At 42.8% G+C, this 21,627-nt stretch overlaps 1 protein-coding gene across 1 annotated transcript in view; it reads right to left on the bottom strand.

The window, feature by feature from the left end:
- Positions 1-21,627, bottom strand: part of LOC115198263 (adhesion G protein-coupled receptor L3) — a 304,863-nt gene that overhangs the window by 258,394 nt on the left and 24,842 nt on the right. The window contains exon 2 of the mRNA XM_029760110.1: positions 12,186-12,262. The gene's annotated coding sequence lies outside the window, so the exon portion shown is untranslated. The remainder of the gene's footprint in view (positions 1-12,185; positions 12,263-21,627) is intronic.

The raw sequence follows: 21,627 nt of genomic DNA, 5'->3' as shown, positions 1-21,627 counted from the left end.
CGGTCATTTGCCATGCAAATGCAATTTCCTTATTACCTAATCGGGTGCCATCCCTTCAGTAAGACAATGGAGTAAGCTTTCAGGTTGATAATATCACCTTCAGACCTGTAAGTAAAGAGATTGAGGTAATTTGATGAATGTAACCAATGCTATTATCTCTTACACGTAGCCCTTTCAAGTTCAGCACAGTTCGAGCAAGGAGGGTGGAAAACAAGGGAAGCTTGGGTCGTCATTGCTTTTTCTCAGAAATTCAACATTTTCTTCTTCCTACTTTTGGTTGGGCATTTCCAAGTGTCAACCCTGCCTAGATTGGACTGGATGACAGACTGATATTTCAGTGTCAGTTTGGAATGTCTGCCCACTGGGGACTTCAAAGCGCATCCTCAACGTTACGTTACTCATGCGCGTACGCAAACATACTTAAAATATAGAGACATACACATAATTATACAACCATACAGGACAAAAAGACAGACAGACGGACACATCTGCTCGTCTCCGAGCCTGTTGGAAGGTGTCACATGCTTGGCGTGTTTCCTAGTGTGGGCAGATGGTGTGGCACAATTAGGCCCTCTGAATCTCTCAATCATCTCCTGTACGTTGTATAAAGAGCTGGACCTAGTCTGGTTATAGCTGTCAAATACACTCACTCGCACATCTCTCTCACTCTCAGTTTTTTCAGAATCCAACTGTCTGCTACAACTGTATACCGTTACTTTACTCTGGAACCTCTCCAACTCAACCACCCTTTCTCTATAACAGTAATGTTATTTCTGTCTATGTATAATTACTCTGTCAATTTCCCTCCTTTGTCCACATGTTACTCAGCCTCAGAATCATTATGTGACATCTCTCAGGAATCTCTATTCTGAATTCCCCTCTTTTCACCACATACTCTCTCTGTCACTTTTTCCCTCCCATTTCTCTCTCTCTCTCTCTCTCTACTAGTACGGTCTGAATGTGGTCTGAATGCATTTCAGGATCAGATACCGAGACAATAGGCAAGCGAGTGTCACTTTCACACCCCAATTACCGTAAAAGGGACATTTTGGCCAGTATTTTGCAGAGCCACACAATGAAGGGAACGTCACAGTGGAACGCGATATCCCCTCCTGTTCGCCTTCCATCCCACGGCCTGCAAATACAAGGAGGAGGAAAGCTATCCGGGGTATCCGACACTGGGCGAGGGCCATTAGTAGAGAGCGGTTAAATAAGGATACCGTTAACCGGAGTCGCTGACAGGGACAGGAAACATCTGCTGCGAACACAGAGGCCTCCCGTTGCCCCGGCAATCAGCCTTTCATCAAAGGGGCCTCGCGGACTCTTCCCACACAAACACAGACTTCCACGAACACAAACACAGAGAGCGCCCAGACGTCGCACCCCGCAGACGTACACAAGTGCGAGAAAATAAACAAGACTTAGACGTACGCAAAAGCACACACAGACAAAAACACTGACAAATCTCTGAAAATACATTTGCTTCCTGTATACTCCGGTCTCATGTATTGTCCATACATACAGTATCTTGTCTTTTCTTAACTTCCCCTATGAGTCAATGTTTTCCTCTTCCTTCTCGATCGATTGATCCATGTCTTTCTCCCACCTGTCACATAAAAATTGAATTTCCACCAGATCCAAACACCTTGCTGAGCACTAGGCTATGAGCCATGTTCAGACTGCCAATAGCACAGTTGTATTTCCCCCACCTGTGACGGCGGGGAATGATTCACCGGGGCCTGCCACACTGTATCAAGGGACGTGTGTGTACTAGAGCAGAGAACTACCTCACCTGACTGTCTGCTGCCCTGTGACCTGCAAGAGCAGTTATGAAGTACAAACTGTACGGTATGTTTATGAGCAGACATCTCACATTACACCCTGAGGGAAAACTTCAATAAGCAAAACCCAATTCGACTTATTCCTTTTCAGCTCCTGGTGGAGCAAAGGGCCTCATAATCCAAGCTAGCATACTGTAATATAAATGCAGTATTTACATTTTTTTGTGAGTTTAAAACGCATAAAGATGTACAATGCATACTTTAGCATTCTCTCTCTCTCTCATTATTCTACCCATGGAGCACATCCTCAGGGTCGCACGGCGTTCTAATTTCTAATTAAGCGTGAGGCAAAAAGTTCACAGTCAGTTGTGACCTTATTCTTGTGAACAGACCCAGTTACGGTTTCAGGGCAGTACTGGTAGCCTACTCTGGCATGCAACCGCGTCTTCTAAAAGTTTTTTCTGCCCAAGCTTCTTTCTACTCAAGAAATCCCCTCACAAAAAGACTTTGAAACTGGGCAGCCGTTAGCGTCAACACTGCCAACACCCATACAGTAAGCTTTGCTTTTAGCCACATTTGGTGCGGTTGGCAACACCTGTCCTTTGTACTAAACTGGAGAATTTGCTTTGGAAATCTGGGGTATTTCCCATACACGCTTCACATGTCTATCTGTCAGAAACGGTGAATGAGAAAAAAAACTACATGTGAGTAATACCTGGACTTCACAGTTAATCTCGTCCAAAGCTGCGTACCTGACAGTGGTGTGTTGTACAACAGTTGACGGATTAGCCGTGTGTACCATAGCCGTATCGGGTATTACCTCCGCTCGGTCGATACCCTCAGAGTACACAAAAGCGACGGCGGGTGACTAAATGTCTGTGTTTGCTTTGGGGAGAGCCGCTGTGTGGCCGCAACGTTGCAACACGGCCCACCTGTGGCCTAGGAAATACGATTCTGGGTATTTTGGGGCATTAGAGGATCATGATGAATGGGAGGACGGCCCAATACTTCTTATCTATACGCTCGGGTTACGCAAAGGACTCGGATAAGCTCAGAGAGGGGGAAAAAAATGGGCCTAGGAAGCAAGGAAGTGGACGTGGGTTCAAGATGTCGGGGAGGGTCAGTTGTGACAGATTCCGGATGCTTTGAATTACCTGATAACAGTTAACCATTGACTAAGGTCAGGTAGCGTAGCATTCTTGGCCATTTAACTCACTGGTCTGTGAAGACAAAGCATGAAATCATTATTGGAGTCTCTACCAGCCCTGAGAAGTGTACGCAACACAAATCAATGAGAATGGAGGGTCTTATGCGCGAACGAGCAAGAGAATCGCATTTTCATATCCATTAGTGAGTCAATGACGTTAGGTGGTCTACATGTGCAATACTCTTGGTGACTTGGTGTGTGCGTGAATGCACTGACATTCTCCATACATTTTCTGATGGAGATTATTTTGTTATTCATTTACTCATTAAATTAGTATAGCAGAGACAATGAGACACAATGGCCTTTCAGCTACTCAGAGACTCCCTCAATCTATCTGATAAGCGCAGTTGTGTTGTTAGCAACACGCCATTGTACGCATGTGATTCACTGGCTGTCACCTCTCGTCCTTACATCTTAATACTTTCCCAAAGACACCATTCCTAGTTTTGCACAACACACGCCAAAAGCGATATGAAATAGATGTGGTATTCACGGTTTTTATAAAATTTCAATGATTAGGGGCAGGGGACAGAGAAATATTTGTAGAGAAATATAAAAAGACAAGCCGTACATTAAAAAAGAAAAGCTCATTCCGTAAAATGGTAAATCGTCTAACTCCCATTCCATAAACAAACAACCTTCAGATCTGACCTTGTAACCACCTCAGGACAACACACTGAAAGCGGAATTGAAACGCTTGAGATTTATGTCCAGAAGCTTTGACATCTTTTTGCTTAGATTGACTTTGTACCCTAAAACATAACATGGCAATATAATCTGTCATTTATTTGTTTGAGACTGCATGTGAATATGAATCATTTACATGTGATTCCTGTATCCTGTATGTAAAATGTTAAAGATGCACAACGCAGAAATGGCTCTGCCATTTCCATGTTGCGAAAATTCTAATAGTTGTAAAGAGAGAGTCATTGTACTATCTAAACCTCTGTGAAATATATTTGCCATAAATATTGCATTTTCAGCTGTTTGAAGCTGGTGTACAAAACCAAAAGACGTAAAAACGAAACTTAAGAACGGGAAGCATAGAAATAAAAGCTCACATGCACATAAAACAGATTTACCGCTTCTTAGATTTACATTCAATGAGAATGACAGGTCTATAACACACATTTCTACGGGAATTTGGTTGGGTCGTACTGCAGATTTAAGTAAGTAAATGTTAGAGAGATAAAAATACTAATGTAGTGTAATGATATGTAATCTAAACATACTAATGTAGTGTAATGATATGTAATCTAAACATACTAATGTAGTGTAATGATATTTAATCTAAACATGCTAATGTAGTGTAATGATATGTAATCTAAACATACTAATCTAGTGTAATGATATGTAATCTAAAAATAATAATGTAGTGTAATGATAATATGTAATCTAAAAATACTAATGCAATGTTGGTAGACTTAGCCATGAATTTAGCTTGGACAAACATTAACTATGGTTGCCCTTGTGTCCAAATAGTTATGGGTTAGGGTGGGTCATGTGGCATTCTACTTCTAGCACATTCTAAAAGCAACTGCCTATTTTCTTGTGTTTAAACAATTCAACTATGTGTATTGTGTGAAATTAGAATCTTTTTTTTTTTTACTTAAAAACCAAAAGCCATTGAATCTAAATGGTTTCAATTGAATAGGCCTATAGTTCCCCTCTCTTCCTTAGCTTACAGAGAGGGAGAGATTCATACAATACCCACTTGATCTGTCAGTTCATATTCACTAAAACCAACCTCCAGCTTTCCTGCTATTTAAACATATACAACAGTGATAACCAGCACAGTGGGGCTTGCAGTGGTAAAATAATTGTTTGGGTAAATACAGAGTGACAAGGGAGCCTGATTCAATCTGGAGGAAATTACGATCTGTTCGAAAATGTTGGTGGATTGTCGAGAGACGAGGGAGAGAAAGAGCGAGAGAAAGGGACAGAAAGAGAGAATATACTTTCCTTACTCTGCAAACAACATATTTCTCTGAAACACAAAGTGTTAAATTAGGCTACTCCACGAGCTGTCAAGTGTCGTCCGTCATCCGGTCCTGCCACAGTCTATATATTGATTAAGCCGTACATCACATAAACTCTACAAGACATTATTTCTAATTAAAAAGTATGCCATAAATTCTGGGCTTTATTGCGAGGGCCGCGGCGGTAAATAAATCGCAGGAATGGCTGAAACAGATTGCGGCGGAGTTCCGTGTCTGTCCTCAGTTTAGAGCCACCCGTTACAGGGCAGACTCGTTCAATCGGACCTGAGAGGGCCCTCTATACGCCAGGCTGGGGAGAACGGCGCTTTCGTTAGTCTCCAGAAAAACCACAGAAAAGGGACGATATTTGGGCTATTCAAAGTGGTCCTGAATCATTCTGCGAGCAGGGTTTGGTTATGCTATGACTGACAAGATGGTGCCGCTTTGCTTTCTAGATGGGGTCTATTTTTCTTCACTTACATGCGTTTTGCTGCTTCCACATGTCACAGTTAAGAAGTTTTAATGTCCCCATGTTGATACTGGGACTATTTCCACTGTACCCCATGCCCAAATTGGACCAGCGAGGAGACCGGAGAAACCTGCCCCTCAAAACGCAGACCTTCCCATTTGTCAACTTCTGATTACCTCCGCGTGTGCGCTGGTTGTTATGTAGCCACTACCCTGAGTTCTCAGTCACTGAGTTGTTTCTTTTTTCAGACGGGCACAAAGGGACACCTAATTTCACAGGTGTGAGCCTGAGGGAAGGGAAGGGACGCAAATAAAAAAAAAGATGACGATCTCAGCGACAACCTGCCTGACAACATAGGAGGGCGTGTGCCTTGACTCTTTCTCTCCTATACAGCCCTTTGCATACCTTTCCAGAGCGAGACTGACTACGACCACACTAAAGCCCCTGTGGCGGTCGGTGAGGAGGCGGTAGAGGAAGTCCCATTTGGTTCAGTCTAACGGTCTGCCATCCAACAGGAAGGAGGGTTTTGCGAGCATTTGGTGAGCATCGCCTCGGGAGAAGAAGGAACTAATGAGTGAGCTAAAAAGGACAAGATTAAGTGATCCCTCTATAAAAAGCCCAACTGTAATCTGCTCCACTCCTCCCTGTAATGTCCTCAAATGATCATCACTCCCAGTAAGCCGGCTTCAAACACTTCAAACAGAAACTGCTCAGTGACTGCTCTCGCACCTAGTCGAAGCATTAGAAGGAGCAGTGAAAGGCATTTGTGACCACGAAAAGGAGAAACGCAAAATCTCCTAAGAGTCGTCTAAATCTCTGTAGGTGAAATCCATCAATTACACTGGAAAATGAGGTACTTCAGGGGACTCTTTCCAGCTAACCGTATATCTTTGCAACAAACTCTGATGTATGAGTTTCAAATACCCCGTAATTAAGAAGTCAGCCCTGTCCGAGCCAGAACGACTCATACTGCCTGCCATTCTTCAATATCTGCTTACATTTGTGTAGCTCCTCAATGGTAGTCGGTATGCACATATATGAAAACGGTATAAACCACAGGGTGGTGATGGTTGAGATTCCTCAGTCATATCATACGATATCCAACAGGCCCTGTGGTATGACTGGCAGTTACCTTTAATCTGCATCAACACATTCTAGCTGTTAGTTTACATTAGAGTACATGATCTAGGCTCTGCATGAGGGAGAGGCCCCCAGAAATAGGCCTAATGTAAGTCACAATATAAGATCCCCTTTCGCCATAATAGTAAGTTGCCAGAAAGGGTAGCATCCCCTGTTTCTGTAGATTGATATACAAGTAAACTTGGACAGGAAGTTTGTCTATCGCAAGCCCCCCTGGCCTTAATCCGACTTCACTTTGCCAATTTGTTCCCTCCCTCCCTACTCGTCATGCGTCGGAGGCGACATGGCAGGGGGGTGCGGCTTCCGGGCCGACCAATCAAGCCAAGTGGAACCTTCTGCGCACTGCACGGTCCTCTGGGATTGAGGATGCAGTGTGTAACAGAGGGGGGTAGTCAACCCTTCTTGAACACTCCCCAGTCATCTCCAGGCTGATGACTCCATTCCAGTTCGTCTCAGAGAAATTCATTTCATGATTCAACCATGAAAGTCCCATGCATTTTCTTTCAAACAGGTGATATACGCTATATATAAGTATGTGGACACCCCTTAAAAAAAGTGGATTTGGCTATTTAAGCCACACCCATTTCTGACAAGTGTATAAAATCGATCACAGTCATGCAATCTTCATAGACAAAAACACTGGCAGTAGAATGGCCTTACTGAAGAGCTCAGTGACTTTCAACGTGGCACCGTCATACGATGCCACCTTTTCAACAAGTCAGTTTGTAAAATGTCTGCCTTGCTAGAACTTCTCCGGTGAACTGCAAGTGCTGTTATTGTGAAGTGGAAACGTCTAGGAGCAACAACGGATCAGCTGTGAAGTGGTAGGACACACAAGCTCACAGAATGGGACCGCTGAAGTGCGTAGTGCATCTGCCAACACTCACTACAGAGTTCCAAACTGCCTCTTGAAGCAATGTCAGCACAACGTCGGGAGCTTCATGAAATGGGTTTCCATGGCTGAGCAGCCGCACACAAGCCTAAGATCACCATGTGCAATGCCAAGCATCGACTGGAATGGTGTAAAGCTCACCTCTACTGGACTCTGTAGCAGTGGAAACGCGTTCTCTTGGGTGATGAATCACGCTTCACCATCTGGCAGTCCCACGGACTAATCTGGGTTTGGCGGATGCCAGAACGCCATCTGCCCCAATGCATAGTGCCAACTGTAAAGTTTGGTGGAAAAGGAATAATGGTATGGGGCTGTTTTTCATGGTTGGGGCTAAGCCCCTAAGTTCCAGTGAAGGGAAATCTTAACGCTACAGCATACAATGACATTCTAGACAACTTTGTGGAAGGCCCTTTCCTGTTTCAGTATGACAATGCTCCCGTGCACAAAGCGAGGCCCATACAGAAATGGTTTGTCGAGATTGGTGTGGAAGAACTTGATTGGCCTGCACAGAGCCCTGACCTCAACCCCATCGAACACCTTTGGGATGAATTAGAATGCCGACTGCGAGCCAGGTCTAATGATCTAACATCAGTGCCAAAACTCACTAATGCTCATGGTTGAATGGAAGCAAGTCCCCGCAGCAATGTTCCAACATCTAGTGGAAAGCCTTCCCAGAAGAGTGGAGGCTGTTACAGCAAAGGAAGGACCAACTTCATATTAATGCCCATGATTTTGGAATGAGATATTCGACGAGAAGTTTTCCACATACTTCTGGTCGTGTAGTGTACATTGATATTATTGGCTTTGTTTCAATCAATTTGGTCCATACTGTGCAATTAGCCGAGGTCCCACCACATTATGCTCCATCGTTATAATGATAATCCCCCCTGACAACGTGCCACCGATGGGCCACAAACCATCCATACTGTATGAGTTGGTTATGTAAGCTGGTGAGGGGAAGGAGCTGTGATTCCCTTGTCTCAGCAGCAGCAGCAGCGAGGCAAACAGCACGGTATGCATATGCAGGCCGGGGGGACATAGGTAGACACTCAGACACAGCCAGGCTAAGAGCTGAGCAAGCATGACCGGGGGGAGAGAGGGACGGGGGGAGATGTTTCAGAAAGAGACAGAAAAAAAGAGGGAGGAAGAGGGAGGGGGGGTGGACAGGAAAAAAAAGGAAGATGGTGAACGAGCGAGAGATAGATGTGGGTGAAGGAGAGAGATTGAACGCGGTGTGGTACAACTAGAGCATAAGAAAGGACAACACAATGAATTCAAGCAAGGACAAGGCATGTACACATTCTCTACATTAAAATATTGGGTGGTTCTGAAATGGAATCCTATTCCATATAGACTGAGTATACAAAAAACACCATGAACACCTGCTCTTTCCTGACAGACTGACCAGGTGAATACAGGTGAAAGCTATGATCCCTTATTGATGTCACTTGTTAAATCCACTTCAAAATCAGTGTAGATGAAGGGAGGAGACAGGATAAAGGATTTCTAAGTACACCATGTAGTGAATAGGATGCCATTTGGGATGTAGGCAATGTGATACATACAAAAAGACAAAAAGGGGTAAGGTATTTCTTAACAAAATTAAATCAAGGAATACACCTTCTATTAGTTGAGTATGTTGAGGAATTCTTCTATTAAATTAATAGTATTTTGATTATTTTTCACAAAAGCCGAATTCTACCAAAAAATGTGCCCATGCATATAATTTCAGACAATTCTAATTTGCATCATGGAAATGAAAGGAAGGGGTCATGACATTTTTGCACAGAAACAAGCAATGGGGGGGCGTATCACACCCTGCAAGGACCTCTCCACCTGCTGGGGCAGAGGTGACCGTAAACATGCCTGGGAAAATATATTTCACAGTGTCATGGTGCCACATGTCAAAAAATTCACCACTACAGATATCAAACGTGCATCAAATGATTTGTGGCTTTTCACTCATTTAGGTCAAACACCAACATGTTCCTCATTTGTGGCATTAGGTCATTTTGTTAGCCAAAGCACCAGAAGACCTGTAAAGTAAACCGTCCTCAGGTTGAATTCAAATTTGACTAAGCTCCATTCAAACTACTCTGCGTCATTCAGTGAGACCTAGACAGCATGGCTGTCGAGCCAAACTAACAAAACAAATGGCACTGCTTTAAGATAACAAAACCAAAACCTAGGAGTGCATGTGATTAGAACCCATTGTGGTCGAATAGTCCTTATTCGAATAGTCCTGTTGTCACTATGGTAACCTAGATGGGTATGCAAAGCATGCTGGGAAAGGTGTATGGGGTGACTAGTCAGAGGCTCCCCTCCATGTTCCCGCGGCATGGTATCTACCTTACTCTCCTAGACGATCGTGTCTCCTTCCGCCAGATTGGACTTAAATCAAAGTGACTGCACATTAGGCAATATAAGGTGCATCAAATGAAGGTCTTAATTCCACATCGGGAGTTAAGATGTTTTGGAATGAAAGTAGTAATATAAGGATATAAGTTCCTTTGACACCTGTCAAAACTAATATAGTAGTTCATTTGTGAGATACACTCCTACACTCCTTTTTGGTAGGACCAGGCTCCTATCTTTACAATAGATCTGAGAAGAGAGCAGGGGAGTTGAAGTCCCAGAGATTTAAATAAAAAGATGGGTGCATCTCAGTTGTATTTACTTGTTTCCTCATGCCCTCTGTCCAAGCCTCCTCCTCAAAAGGTATTGGAGGAAAATATCTGAGGGGAGGAACGCAAGGAATCAAGGAAATACAATTGAGATTCCCCTGTACAAGAATAACATCCATTACACATGTGCTAGCTTTAAGATACAATCCAAACATAAGCCCTTCCATACAACATACACTGAGTGTACCAAACATTAGGAACACCTGCTCTTTCCATGACAGACTGACCAGGTGAATCCAGGTGAAATCTATGATCCCTTAAGGTCACTTGTTAAATCAGTGTAGTTGAAGGGGCAGCAGGGTAGCCTAGTGGTTAGAGTGTTGGGCTAGTAACCGAAAGGTTGCAAGTTTGAATCCCCGAGCAGACAAGGTGTCGTTCTGCCCCTGAACAAGGCAGTTAACCCACTGTTCCTCGGCCGTCATTGAAAATAAGAATTTGTTCTTAACTGACTTGCCTAGTTAAATAAAGGTTAAAAAAAACGGGGGGGAAGAGACGGGTTAAAGATGGACTTTTAAGCCTTGAGATAATTGAGACATGGGCAAGAGAAAAGATTTAAGTGCTTTTGAACAGGGTATGGTAGTAGGTGCCAGGCGCACAGGTTTGTGTCAAGAACTGCAAGAACTGGGTTTTTCACGCTCAACAGTTTCCTGTGTGTATCAAGAATAGTCCACCACCCAAAGGACATCCAGCCAACTTGACACAACTGTGGGAAGCACTGGAGTCAACATGGGCCAGCATCCCTATGGAATGCTTGACACCTTGTAGAGTCCACGCACCGACGAACTGAGGCTGTGGGGTGCAACTCAGTATTACACCCCACTGTTCTCCTATGTTACTCAAATGCACCTTAGCCTCATTGACACCTTGCGACTAATATGCCAATTAGATTTGACTCCTGCTCTTGCTTAATTTCATACTGTGCAGAGGAAAGGACTGGCTGGGACATTAATGCAGATTTATTGTACATTAAAACAGGTTATCACTCAGATTACTCTTAGCATAAACGCCTGCACTGTTTTCTGAAAAACCCGGCTGAGGAGGAAATGCCATTCAAATCCTCTCGACTGCCGGGGTGCCATGTACTGTAACTTGCAAAACCTCCTGGTGTGAATCCGTGTGGAGTTATTCAAAAAGGTGACATGCCACCTTGTGCTGAATTTATAAACCGCTGTTGAGAACGTATTCCGCCCGCCATAGCCCACGGCTTACGATTAAGTCACTTCATCAACAACGGATGATATGTCAGGTGACCTGGATAATCATTTTTTTTCAGATGAGCCGTCGATATCTTTGCCTCAATCGCTTAGAGTGGCAAAGGGAAAAAATTGCCTGGGGGGGGGGGCCAGAGGAGCGAGAAGCAAACGAAAACAAGGAGGGGGGCGGCGTTTACTGAAAAACACACAGCCTGCAGTAATGGGTGGGGAGGGGTGATGGGTTGTGTGTGGGGGGGGGGGGGGCGAGACAGGCATAAGGTACGGGTGGAGAGGTTTTGGGGGGGGTTGGCATGGGTCGGGTAGAGACTTGAGGCACAGCAAAATGGAAGCCAGCTGCACTTTTGCATGATTACGCCGAAAACATAATTTGCATCAGGGAGCGCAATCCAAACATGCTTGTTGGATGTGCGTGGTTATCAACCAGAAAACTCTCCCGTTGCCAAGGGGGCATTGCTTACCGGGGCTGTCCCGTAGTTTTGCATATGTTAATGAGCACCTATCATAGATCATTTCCATAACCATCAACTCATCAAATCGCACAAGGAAACAAGTGAAATTGGACCCAATGAATGCTCGTCATTAGAATACTGTGTATGAGACTGCATGTGTATTTAATCTTTCCCTGATGCATATTCATGCATTTCAAAGGAAACTTTTTGGAATTTCTGCAAGGTCGGTTGAACCACTTGAAGAGTTTTTTTTTTTTAATCAAGCGTTCATGACTAGCTGTGTTTGGGAGTGAGTTTGAGTGCAGAGAATTGTCTTATGATAATCGCAACAGTTTGATCTGACGAGGAAGTGGATTGACTTGTCACATACCTGGGAGTGATTCTTCTTGTCAAAGCTCCTTACAAATCCAGTACATCACATCTCAGTCTAGAACCATATATCCCATCCTAGAACAGAGAGAAAGAAACCGGTTAGAATCCAAAATGACTTTGTGATGAGCAAAATTAATAAATAAAAGATATTCACAACGAATCGTTTTAATCCATGACGATGATACCGATATGGATTAGAATAATTTTGAAAATGGCATCATTACAACTTGTTATGACTACACACATGATCATTTGCATGTATATTTTAGCTGCATATTAACTGTTGGTGCATCTTCAGATGCCCATTAGAAGTTATTTAGCAGCATCCTCATAAATGTTTCAAGTGTTCTGGGTGCGCTCTGTTTTGTCGATGTGTTGATTATATATGTATGAAGCGCTATTCAGGTCACATCAGCGTTTAATGGCTGATTTATTAGGACCCAACAGGGCCCTTCTGATGGCTGCCGGACAAAGAGCCTGATTTAAACTGCATTAACACTCTGCAGTAAATATCCCCATACGACATCAGCATTTTGATGACCGCTTTTTCTTTCCACCATTTACCTTTTTTGCAGAATATATATAGATAGATATAGATATCTCAACATCTCTCACCCCCTTGCTCCATTTTCTCTCTGTCTTTGTATCAATCCGTCTCTCGCATTTGCTTTCCCTCTTCATCCCTTTGTTTTGCTCGTTCCATTTCTCTTCCCCTCTCATTCTCTCTTTCGATCTTTCTTTCCCTCTGCACTCTCTTTCCTTTCACCTTTTGAAAAGGCTTCAGAGGTGAAGAGGCTGAGTTTAATTACAGCTGAATTAATATGATTTACGACAACTCCCCTATAATTAATTCTACAGAAATGTGCGTAATTGAAAAAAAGAAAAAAAAAGACACTCCCATGATTTCTTTGTGTGTGTGTGTGTGTGTGTGTGTGTGTGTGTGTGTGTGTGTGTGTGTGTGTGTGTGTGTGTGACCAGCACGGGCCAAAACATGCGTTGTCATCCTCTCCCTGGAATGATGTTATTGTTTGTGGCAGAAAAAGGAGCTGTGAAATGCATTCCCTTAAAAATGATCTTGATAAAATGTCATCCACATCGCAAACACTAAATGTATGCAGACGGCAGCGGAAGTCCACACATCTGGATCCGAAGAGTAAATCATACAAAGGGTTAAATCCGAAATCAAACGAGGGGTTGAATAAGCACTAATCAAATGATAAATGCAATTTCACTCCAATTTGCTTGAACAGGAGTGTAGACCGATTGTGTTGTTTAATCTGACCAAATATAGACACGAGTGTATCCTGGCCTACATCAACAAAGCAATACTACAACTTCATGGAAGTACTATATCGCAGTAATGCAGGTCTCTCATGCCTTGTTGTTTTATTCTGCATGACCAAACTGGCGTCTTTGACCTGTTATATTACTCATGCTATAGCTTTGAGAATGTAGAGAAAATACCTGCTCAGACCAATCAATGTCAACACGTGTCACAGTATGTGTTTTAAAAATGAACCAATCTGAAAGGTTCATAGAAACAACACTCACTAAATCACACTTCCGTTTGATTTGCTTCATTTTATTATCAAAATGTTGTACCGATGACACGGACACCCTGTACTACGAATTACCGTCTAGACCAGGGGTTCCAAAACCTTTTGTCCACAGCCCCATTTTGATATCTGAAAATTCTCAAGATCCCAACCATGTGGGAAAAAAAGTATGTAATTAACAGCCAATGTTAACTTTATTTGGGGCAATGGCAGTCAATTGCGAAACATTTTTAACAGTATTCTGATTGTCTTCATTCACGATCACATACTTTTAATGTGGGGTTATGACAGTCAATGAGACGGTCAATTGCAAATGAGTCTGACATAATGTGTCTTCTCACCACCACTAATGAGATGGGTGTGCTTGATGCATGTCCCATCGGCGCTTCTCAAAGTCAGGGGGCGTGGTCAACAGTGCACATTTCTCTGCGGTCACATCCAACCTGGATCGATAATTGGTTTTACGGTGCTTTCAAGAAAACTGGGAACTCAGAAAAATACAAGCGAGGCCTGAGTTCCAGAGTTGGAATGCAGAGTTGGATGACCTTTCAAAATGATTTTTGAAAGGTCATCCCCCACCCCCCAGGAGTTCCCAGTTGTCTTGAACACACTGAAATCGGAAGTTGGAGATTTTGGAGTTCCCAGTTCCGAATTCCCAGTGGTTTTGAACGCGGCACTAATGCAGACGAGAACACTGCTGAATCCAGCTTCACACAGATATGCACTGGCGAAGTGTACCATGAGTTGTAATGCTCTGAGGAAGTATTCCCTTTGATTCTGACTCAAGCACAACGGTCAAGTGCAGCCTGTTCCCACAATCGAAGGGCACTCTGGTTTAATTTAGATTTGAATCATTTTCATTTCGATGTTTAAGGCTAACCACGTTACAATGATTTTGAGATAAAGACAAGATATATATAACTAAAATATATATATTTCTAAAAAAATCAAAATACATTTAAAATCTCTGGTTGCGACCCCCCCCCCTCGCTGGTCTAGACTGTCTACACATCGTCTGGCCCAGTGTTGTTTCCTAACCAGTAATGCGTGTGCTTCATCGCGTACATTATTCATTACGTCCAATCAAATCGGAGGTTGTTGTTAGATTGGCAGACACCATATGTCAATATCTGGAGAACCAGGCTGGTGGTCAGACAGACATAGCATCTGTCAGTTATTTGAAGGTCCATTGGGGTTTGAAGAACCTTTTCCACCAGCCATATTGCACCAATCCCCCCAAGCAAGAGTTTTTTCACAGTGGAAACTAGCCGAATTACAAAGCATTATGTTCACATTGGAATGAACATCTCAATTTAAAATGGTTTAACTTGCACGCTTAGTGTCATGGAGAACAACTGTGTACAATCATGAAAATAAACTCCAGCACACAAGTGATTTTGACGCTCCAAATGCAGATTTAAATGGATCTTTATACCAATGTTTCTGTTTTGTTCTTCGTAAGAACACTTTACCCTCTCTTTTTCTTATCCTTCTCTGAGCTACACATTGAGGTGTTTTCTCAGACAGATATTGGATTTCTTCCACTACTTTCATTTGGGCAGAAGTGGTGGTGGCGACCAGGGATAGGAGCTTCTAAAACCTCTTCAAAGGGTTGTGAAACAGAGACAAATGTGCCTTTCATGAGGCACTTACAGGTGTCTGAGACAATGTTGTATTACTGTGGGGAGTCTTCACAGGAGAATACACATTTGTATCATTGTCGTGCTGACTAAAGAGTAACCTAACCGGAAAGCAACATGTTAGTTGAGAATACCAAACTAAGGAGAAACTTAAAAGATCGCTGCCCGAGCCGCTTTTCATCTAGGTTCATCAAGGTTCAAATCAACATCAACCAAAGAAACCTCATTAACTGAAATGTCACTTTCTTTCAAAAAGTCTACCATTTGTTGTCGTATCAGTTTCAGTGCAATTGTATCAGCAAATGAACAGGCATCGAGTGTGGCCTCAGGTTTGATTCATACCGTGATTGTATCCAAGGAAACAGCTATTGTACAACCCGAGATAGCGGACCTTAAAGTCTTCACAATGCGACACACATAAAAGGTTAATCTATACTGTACACTGTGAAACCCAAGTCCATTCACAGGCATTTAGTGCACTATACCGAAACAATTCATATATTCTGCTGTAAGTGCTTTTATCTAGCTTTTAGCGCACTATACATAGTTTACAGTCCATTCCTACAGCCAACTATAGCTGCTTCAATCTAGGTTTTACAGCACTAGAGACACTGCCTAATCGAAGGGTTATCACATCTACACTCCTAACAGGCCCATATACCTTCTGCTAAAAAGAAAATGAAAACTAGAAAGAGCACACGTTTACCGACTAATGACTGACTAGTGGCTAATGACTAATGGCTAACGAATGACTAATGACTAACAACCTGTGGTGTAAAGTACATAAGTAGTACTTTGAAGTATTTTTACTTAAATAGTTTTACTCCATACATTTTCCCAAAAGTACTCGTTACATTTTGAACGCTTAGCAGGACAGGGAAATAGAGAACATCCCTGGTCATCTCTACTGCCTCTGATCTTGTGGACTCACTAAACACAAGCTTTGTTTGTAAATGATGTCTGAGTGTTGGAGCGTAACCCTGGCTATAGTTAAAATAAAAACTAGAAAATGGTGCCATCTGGTTTGCTTAATAAGGAATTTGAAATGATTTATACACCTTTTGCTTTTGATACTTAAGTACATTTAAAACCAAATACTTTTAGACTGTTACTCAAGTAGAATTTTACTGTGTGACTTTTACTCGAATCATTTTCTATTCTCTTTACTCAAATATGACAATGGAGTACTTTTTCCACCACTGCTAACAATTGACTAATGGCTGACTAATGCAGGGTGACGGCCTGTGTCATACACAAAAGGCGAGGCAGTCGCGGTCCCCGGAGCTCATCAAAGAGCGGCTTACTTTGTCAGCTGAGTGGAGAATGTGCTGAGAGCGAGAGAGAGGACGGGAAGTCACAGGACAGGGCTCAAAGCCACTGTCGCCGACCGAAACACACACACAAAAAAACACACACGTTACTAGTATGGCGTTACTAGCGACACATTAGCGACAAAATGAGGTAACGGCTGAACCCAGTCTCTCAACTCATGGGCTGTTACAGGCCAGAACACAACCAGAGGCTATATGGACAAGGTTAATGTAGAGAAAATGCATTGTGATTGAAGTGTCCTGGTTATGAATAGGACCAGCTTGGAGAGAGTGGATACCACACAAAGTGCTCAATTGACATTGTGTATCCATACTATGGGGTCGAGACGCCGTGGTAGTTTTGCCCATCAAATCTATTAATACTTGCCATTTATTCATACAAACTTCATGGTTTCCAAAAACGAGTCCGCAAACTGAGTAGCATTTCTCATTGTAGCCTATATAAATGACAGGCATGCAATTCCTGAAAACAAGAGGTGGGCCTAGACCTCCATGAATGTGTGTGTATGTGAACAAACACATTTGATTTCATTTGATAACATTATTCAAGTAAATGAGAGCTTTGTTTTAACCTACAGGTAGGTAACACATGCCAGATATTATTCCAGTAATTCTCAGCAGGTCAAACATTATGTGCTGAGTCAGTCTAGGGGTGTCAGCAGAGGCTATCATTAGGAGTGAATGGGGAAGCAGGACAGACACAAACTATGCATAGGCAATATCTGGACCCAAGGGTCAAATTAAATGCAGGCAAACTGATAACAATTGACTGTGGTTGTTGGCAACCCAGACCAGAGGACGTGCAGATAGAATGTATTTTTCTGCCATCCTTCCTGCAACCTTGTTTTCACTTTCTCTGCTGCTCACTCACTCCATCTCGCTCCCTTCTTCTGCATAATCTTATCGTTCTCCCTCTCACCAACCCTCTCTATCCCTTCCGTCCTGCTCGCCATCCTCCCTCTGCATCTTCCTATCGTCCTTCCTGTCCAATGTCAACCTCTCAAATCTCCCTCTGCGTCTTCTGCTGAGTCTTCTGTCTCCGTCCTCTCTCTCTCCCTAACTCTCTCCATCCGCATGACATTGAGTGGAGGTGGAGAAGGGCGTACATTCAAATAACACCTCCAACCTTTTAGATACTCTGCTGCAGTCTCCCACATGCTTGCGTCCTTAATGGCCTTATTAGTGAATGGCAGAACCTTGATCTATGCGAGATGTGTGTCACTGACGCGTTGGTCTCTGTGTGTATTGATTGTGCAAGCAGACGGTTGTCCCTGTGTGTCCTATGATATGAATGATGGATAAAGCGTTGAGGAGGGGAGGAGGCTTCCTCATATCCCTGCTTCTTGCTAAATATATATTTTTGAAAATGTATATGTCAAGGTGCACAAGCATCATCCCCGCAATTTGTGAGTAAGAAAACATTTCCAAAAACGGTCCGCCTTTGTGCGTGTCAAGCAAACTACAGTCAACCCCACAACGTGTAAAACCCCTTGTTGAAGTAGATACTATTCAAAAAGTGGCCACCTTTGTGTGTGTCAAGGCGAATTAGCGTCAACCCCACAATTTACAGTAAACATGCAAAACACCTTGTCGAAGACACCTTTCAAAGATGGCCGCCTTCGCGGGTGTCAAGGCAAACTAGCGTCAACCCCACAATTTTGCCCTCTTCACCGAAGCTTGAGAGGCAAGGTGTGGGGAAGAGAACGGGTGTTTATCTTTGAGATGGAATATCATTATGGTAATGATGCTATTCTTTCTTTGGAATACATACATACTCTCAATGGGATGACCAACCTTGCGGCGGAACATAAAAGTCAATAGAGGAGAAAATTGTATGGGTGACGTTAGTGGGACTTGACACTGGAGGTCCTTCAAAGGGCTACAGCATCGTGTGCATGTACAATCAGACGTTTCGCTTTTTTCCTCCCTCACATAATAACGGCACTTAGCATCACGTTTGCAGTGCAGGGTGATATTGTCGTGCAAGGAGACGTGATCAAGATTAATGCAGACTATTAGAGTATAATACTGTTGAACGCAAATACCAATATTCCACTGCAAAGGAAAATGATCTAAAGACCTTACTTGAAGAAATATGTAAAGGCGTATTTCTGAACATTTCGATTGACATTTAGTTGTTTTTAATACTATTTTTTGCTTGTGTGGGGGCGTGGAGGAATAATATGCAGATATGAAACTCAACATGCGCACAAAAGCACTGCAACACACATCGACACAAAAACTGTGTTTGGGCATTGGGAACGGGTTACAAAACAAACCTGCATCCGATTGAAACTGGGGATTGAGTTACTGGCAAGGCCTGTCTAGTGTCCTGCTTCCATGTGTAAGGAGTGGGGTCGGGCACACACAATGCTCCCATTCAGGCTTTGTGGAAGACAGCCGAGATATCCCAGGACCCCTCTAACAGGGAGGTTAGAAAGGGTGCCCATTTCTCCATGAGGTGATGAACAACGTCAACGCCTTCTGTACTACTACTACTACTACTACTACTACTACTACTACTACTACTACTACTACTACTACTACTACTACTACTACTACTACTACTACTACTACTACTACTACTACTACTACTACTACTACTACTACTACTACTACTACTACTACTACTACTACTACTACTACTACTACTACTACTACTACTACTACTACTACTACTACTACTACTACTACTACTACTACTACTACACTACTACTACTACTACTACTACTACTACTACTACTACTACTACTACTACTACTACTACTACTACTACTACTACTACTACTACTACTACTACTACTACTACTACTACTACTACTACTACTACTACTACTACTACTACTACTACTACTACTACTACTACTACTACTACTACTACTACTACTACTACTACTACTACTACTACTACTACTACTACTACTACTACTACTACTACTACTACTACTACTACTACTACTACTACTACTACTACTACTACTACTACTACTACTACTACTACTACTACTACTACTACTACTACTACTACTACTACTACTACTACTACTACTACTACTACTACTACTACTACTACTACTACTACTACTACTACTACTACTACTACTACTACTACTACTACTACTACTACTACTACTACTACTACTACTACTACTACTACTACTACTACTACTACTACTACTACTACTACTACTACATGCAGGTTGTGTCCCAAAGTGTCCCAAATGGCACCATATTCCCTATATAGTGCACTACTTTTGACCAGACCCCTATGGGCCCTGGTCAAAAGTAGTGCATTATATAGGGAATATGGTGCCATTTGGGATACAAACAGACATGACTGAACCTGTATCAACATCTTAATGGGTAGCCTGACCTTGTATTGATCTACACGTCATAACACAAAAGGGAACCTGTCCCTCTTTCATATCACATTGTGGACAAGTGTATAGGTCCCACTGTGATACTGTTAATTGGCATATCCAGGTGAAAAATGACATTAAGAAGAGAGGGATTAGGAGTTGAATACATTGGTCTACATATTGGAGTTGATTGGAAATCTCTCCTCCACCTATGATCAGTGCTATTTCGTCTTTCATTAGTTAGTGGCATATGAACGACTTCCGCATACGACACAGTATAACACAACAAGTCACCTAACGTCTACGGATAACCTTCTTGATTTATCACCGACTTCTTTTCGTATCAAAGTTTCACATGTTGTGTTATCGCCTCACTATGTATCAGTTCTGGGAAGGCAGCTAGGGTGTAAAAGTCTTCCTCCCCCCCCAAAAAACAAACAAAAACAAAGGTATCAGACGTAATTGATCCGACAACTCCCCCATTTCCTAGTTTGGTTTTCATTTCCCATTAGCAAAAACACAAGACATGCCCTTTGACCTTTGAGGTAGTTCAATTCTGAGTAGCTCCAAAATGAATAACGGGGAAAACAGGAAAATGATTTCAGTAGAGTATGAGCCTGTGCCTGCCTGCCTGCCTGCCTGCCTGCCTGCCTGCCCCACCCCCCACCCCCCACACACACACACACGCCACAAATCATAGCACTGCACAAGCTGATTGTGGGCTTTGACAGAAATGGTCAATGTCTGGAAAAATTACACACGGGCCGCGCAGCAATACATCCTAAACGTACATCTGACAGAGGCTTTTAAAACACAGACAACGCAGGCAGAGCAGCCATCCGTGCGTAAAATTGGACAGCCATCCCTCAGCCCAGGCATACATCTATGGCTGGCTTTACATGGGGAGAAGCACTATAGAATGAACTTCTGATTAAACAAAATAAAAAGTAATTGAATCCGAGATTCAATAGGGCTGGATTACAGTTACAAAATCATGGCCATGTGAATTCCACGCTCAGCAGGGGGTGAACAATGTAGCCTTCCCTGTAGCTCAGTTGGTAGAGCATGGTGTTTGCAACACCAGGGTTGTGGGTTCGATTCCCACGGGGGGCCAGCACAGAAAAAAAAAATGTATGAAATGTATGCATTCACTACTGTAAGTCACTCTGGATAAGAGCGTCTGCTAAATGACGTAAATGTAAATGTATTCATTCATGATTGACTAACTGTCATGTTGGTTCTACTCACAAACTATTGGGAAAGAAAGTGCGCACTTGTTTTGTTTATAAAATGCTGGAATATTAATTCCTTGCTAATAATAGTTATAAAGGTGTAAGATATTATAGATCCTTTTCTAACAATACAAGTGGACGATCTCCCATAGCAATCAATGAATAAAACAGGACTGCCCAAAGAGACATTCTGAACGGTGCCTGGAAAAAGTAATCGGGTGTGATGCCAGAAACAACCGAGATTGTGAAAGGAGTTAAGCACACGACTTACTGAGAAGGCCTATACCACTTGTAGCCATCCATCTTACAAAAGGCATGATG

This window comes from Salmo trutta, chromosome 8 (genome assembly GCF_901001165.1).
Source record: "Salmo trutta chromosome 8, fSalTru1.1, whole genome shotgun sequence".
NCBI classification, from domain to species: Eukaryota; Metazoa; Chordata; class Actinopteri; order Salmoniformes; family Salmonidae; genus Salmo; species Salmo trutta.
The sequence above is the reverse complement of the archived record's forward strand: the minus strand, read 5'-3'. Positions and strand labels throughout refer to the sequence as shown.